Here is a 4,540-nt window from a genome sequence, read left to right as displayed (position 1 = left end):
ATGAAGAATCAGACACCCAGTTTTCTTTCTCAGCCATCAGGCTTCGCTCTTTAGGATTATACTTGTATTTATTCTAGTAATAGTCACCATCCTTTACCAGTCGTCCTCTGCATTCTTTGGAAAAGTGACCGAGTTTTCCGCACCTGAAGCAGCGGAGGTCATTTTTCCTTCCATCCTTGTCCTCTTTCCTCTCGTCTCTTCTATCTTCTCTTCTTTCTTCTCTCTCTTCTCTTCCATCTCTTCTTTCTTCCCTCTGATGAAATTTAGATGGTTTCCTTTCATAGGATGGCTGGTACCTTTCTCTCTTGAATTCTTTTCGTTCATAGGGTTTCTTGATGAACTTTTTCTGGAACTGCTTTGTAATCAAAGCCAGAAATTTGGCAAAGGCTTTAATATCATCATCTGATTCAGAAGTTTTGTTTTCAGATTCTGATTCTACCACCAGTGCTTTCTTTCCTTTCTTCTTATGATCTCTGGTGGAGGTCCTTGAAACGTCCTTTTCTTCAGCTACAAGAGCCAGGGGTCCACCGATGGACACCTTTTTCTTCATGATATCGTTCTCTTGTGCAGCAAGCGTTCCGTATACGTCATGGAGTGACCAGCCGTCTAAGTCCTAATTTGCTTGAAGGGACATCGACAACTGTGTCCATTCATCGCCGAGACTTTTAAGGAATAAAACATTGTTTTCTTCCTTTGTTCTGGAGATATCGTTTCAATGACATTGATTAATCAATGTGTTGAAACGATCGTATGTCTTCTGAATCGGTTCATCAGGAAGAGCCTTGAAGTTGGTGTATTCATTGAGACATTGGGCTATACAGTTCTTCTTTGTTTTTGCTCCTCCTTCCAATTGGCTTGCCAGCTCATCCCATAATTCCTTTGCTGTGGAACATGCATCCAGGGATTGAAAAATTTCATTGGGAATGGCCATTATGATTAATCGCTTGGCCTTCTTGTCAGTTTCCACACGCTCAATATCGTCTTCATCCCAGTTTTTCTCATCCTTGGGGAATGTAGTATGCAGGAAGTTCTTCTGTGGTATTTATTCCTGGGACTCTTGGGACAAGAGTCTGTGAAATGTAAGGACCCACCATTACAGATCGCAGGAGGTTCCTGTCCATTCCTTCCAAGAAGTTTACCATCTTTATTCTCCATTGCGGGTACTCTTCTCGTTGAAGAGTTGGAGGCTTGGTGAGGGAGTCAACACTATACGCAGAATTCCAGTTGGCCATTGAAGATTTTTAGAAGAGAGAAAATTTACGTTTTTGGTGAAGATATTTTATGAAAAACGTGAATTGAGAGATTTTGGATGATCGTTTGATTGGAAAAAAACAATCAATTGGCTCTGATACCAGTTGTTGATCCAAGATCTCTCAATAACACTAATAATCAAGTTAAGAATAACCAAATTATAGTGTTTTAATGAACAAAATGATGACCACTCAAGAACAATGTATGAACATTCAAAGAACAATCTTGAGTGCCAATGATTTCACTTTATTCAATATGAAAAACGTAAAAAGCGACATTGTTTACAATAGGCGTAATCACCTATATATACTAGAAGGCTAATTAGAAGATAACTATCTAGTGAGACTATTTAGCTAATCTTCTACTAACAGATAAAGTTTATCTAAACTATGGATAATCTATAAATTAAGATAAACTTGAAGTCCAGCTACCGATTAGTTATCTCCAGCTGTCTTCCATGGAATGATGATTCAACCTTATCTTCATATTTTCATCGTATGCCTCTGGTTGAATTGCTGAAGAAAACTCTAAGTGTTGTTGACCAGAGGGGTGATGAAGATGCTCTTTCCATCACATCTCTGGTTGTTCATCGACCCTCTGGTTGTTTTTCAGACTTGATCAATTCTGCCTTAACGTCTTCATTGGTCTTCTGGTTCTTCATCACTTATTGTTCTTCATTACTTTTACATTTATGAATTATGGGGTCTAACATTATAAAAATTCAATTTAAGAATATAAAAGTTTCATTTGAATGTATAAATAATTTTTTTTACAAAATTAGGAATTTTGATTTAATAGTGAATAATTATATCGGTATTTGATAAAATGCATTTGAATTTATATTTTGTTGGGCTGTATTTGTATAAGAAAAATAAAAATAAAAATATGATGGTTGGGCCTTGAATGGGCCGGCCCCTCTGCCTTCATATAAAAACCCCACTTCTTTTGAAAATCTTTCATTTCACCTTGACATTTCTCCTTTCCCTCTCTCTAAACCTTTCATCTTCCACCAGCCGAATCCAAGTTCCAAAAATTCTCCTTGAATCTTTAAACCTAGAAGAACATTCAAACCTTCAAAAGATAGCAAGAAAAAGGTAATAAGATAAGTTTTATTATCTTTGTATTTTACCATTAATGTTCTTCATTTCTTTTATATTCCTTTCTTCGCTGTGAGCTCAAAGATTTTCTGGAAAAATCTAAGATGGGAGATTATTCATCAAAGACATGAGAATGTCTTCAAAATGATGATAATCTATGATCTATGAACTTAGAACTCAAGAAAATGGAATAAAACCACATTGCATGTAGTTTTTAACCAATAAAAATGACATTTTGGAACTGATAGGTTGCTTCTAACAATCATGTTGACTGTATTCTTTATTTTCAACCCAAAATATTCGATTTCTGTTGGAGTTTGTTTTGATTAGTTGTTGTTTTACTACTTCGGGTCTCACTCAAAGATATTGAGTTTTGGAGCATTTAAATGTTTTATATAAAACTTTAGGAGCAAAAATAATGCTGTTAGACAAAAGATGTCTAACAAAAGTGACTTTTGTGGTTAAAAAAATAGTTAAAAGTAAAATGATTTTTGGAAGGTTCCGTTGACGATTATTGGTGAAACAAGAGTCTAGGAACAAAATCTGTATTTCTGTCCAAATATCAACTTTTTGTGCAAAAACCTTTTATTTAATTAAATATTGGGTTATTTTTTTTAAGAACAATTAGAAAAAAAGGAGCATCGACTTTAACCCAAAAAGGGTTTATTGGCATTATACAAGATATAATATTGCTTTATCTTTATCGTGACCCGATGGGTGATCTAATTATTGGATTTCGGGTGTTTAGGACATTAGTACGGATGTTGGTGCTCTAAGTCTCATCAAAACCTTGGATATTCATCTGCAAACTAGTGAGTTTTCACGGCTCCACTTTTACTGCTTTTAGTTATTTTTAACTGGGGGAAAAGCATGAAAGAATGCAGTACGGAATGCCATGGTGAGGGCATTTTCTCAGCAGCTCTTTATACCTTTCCCATGCATCAGGAACTGCTTCATCGTCCAGTTGTCTAAAAGTACAAATTTCATTCCTGGACTTAGCATTCCTCGTGGGTGGAAAATACTTTTTCAAAAACTTTTCTGTCATTTCATTCCATGGAGTCTGGTTGCAAAGAATTGTACCATGCTCTTGCTCGATCCCTTAGTGAAAATGGAAAAAGTTTTAGCCTCAGAGTATCGTTTGAAACATCAGGGATGAGAAAAGAGTCTGTGATTTCCATAAACAACGCAGATGAGAATGAGGATCTTCAGAAGATAAACCAGCGTACTGGCCGTTTGTTTGAAGCATTTGAAACATCAGTGGTTTAAGTGAAAAATGGGTGGCACCAATGGTAGGCTTACGTATCCCTGTGTGCAGTTGAGTTAAGTTAGGAATAGCATATGCCATAATGCCACCATTTTTAGCATTTGCAAGACGAAAGATGTTTTGAGCCTCATCCTCATGTGGAATATTTGGTTCATTTCTAATTATACCTTCTCCGTCAATAATCACATTTTCAGCCATTGTTTCAGAGTTTAAAGCTCGAAGAGCTCTTTGCACTCTTCTTCTTTGTCTGAAAGTTTGCTCAATATCCGGATCAAGTGGAAAAAATTCACCGTGCGACAGCCTTGGCATGCACGGTGCGTTCAAAAAGATGGGTGAAAAACTAACTTTTATAAACTTTACTTTAAAAAGAAAAACTTTAGCGTGCTATCACCGGCAGCGACGCCAAAAACTTGCTCGTCGGTTTATTCAACCTTAGATTTCAACACAAAAATAGAACTCGGCGCAAGTATACACCTTGAACTACTGTCGTCTCGTAACAAGTAATAATGATATAAGTACCAGATATCGTTCCCACATAGATAGCTTGTAAAGTTCTTCAAAAGTCCAATTTATAAAAACTAGTTTCAGATGGCGAAATGAGGGATTTGATTTATCTAAAATTGGGTGATTTGATTAACAACTAAGGAAAATATCAGTCTTAAGAAGAAGCACAAGGTGCAATAGTTGATTAAGACATTAAACAAATGATTCAGCAAAAAGGTGACATAGGATTCCTGTCACAATTATCTAAAATCAATAAATAATTTAATATAACTATGACAATATAAACTATCGGGTCAGACGGCCTCCCAAGAGCACACACCGGTCAACGTGCTATCGATACGATATCATTTATGTTAGACGTCGTGAATCCTAGCACAACACAGTGTTACCATCCTACACCGTAGGAGTATAGCATTTGTCAGAT

At 36.2% G+C, this 4,540-nt stretch overlaps 1 non-coding gene across 1 annotated transcript; it reads left to right on the top strand.

Annotated features, from left to right (window-relative positions):
* The first annotated feature begins 3,238 nt into the window (after positions 1–3,238).
* LOC112501357 lies at positions 3,239–3,345 on the top strand. The gene has a single exon (XR_003067488.1). It is a non-coding gene; the product is annotated as a small nucleolar RNA R71 (small nucleolar RNA).
* Positions 3,346–4,540: the final 1,195 nt, after the last annotated feature.

Source organism: Cynara cardunculus (assembly GCF_001531365.2).
Source record: "Cynara cardunculus var. scolymus isolate 2C chromosome LG 17, CcrdV1, whole genome shotgun sequence".
In the NCBI taxonomy this organism is placed as follows: domain Eukaryota; kingdom Viridiplantae; phylum Streptophyta; class Magnoliopsida; order Asterales; family Asteraceae; genus Cynara; species Cynara cardunculus.
The sequence above is the reverse complement of the archived record's forward strand: the minus strand, read 5'-3'. Positions and strand labels throughout refer to the sequence as shown.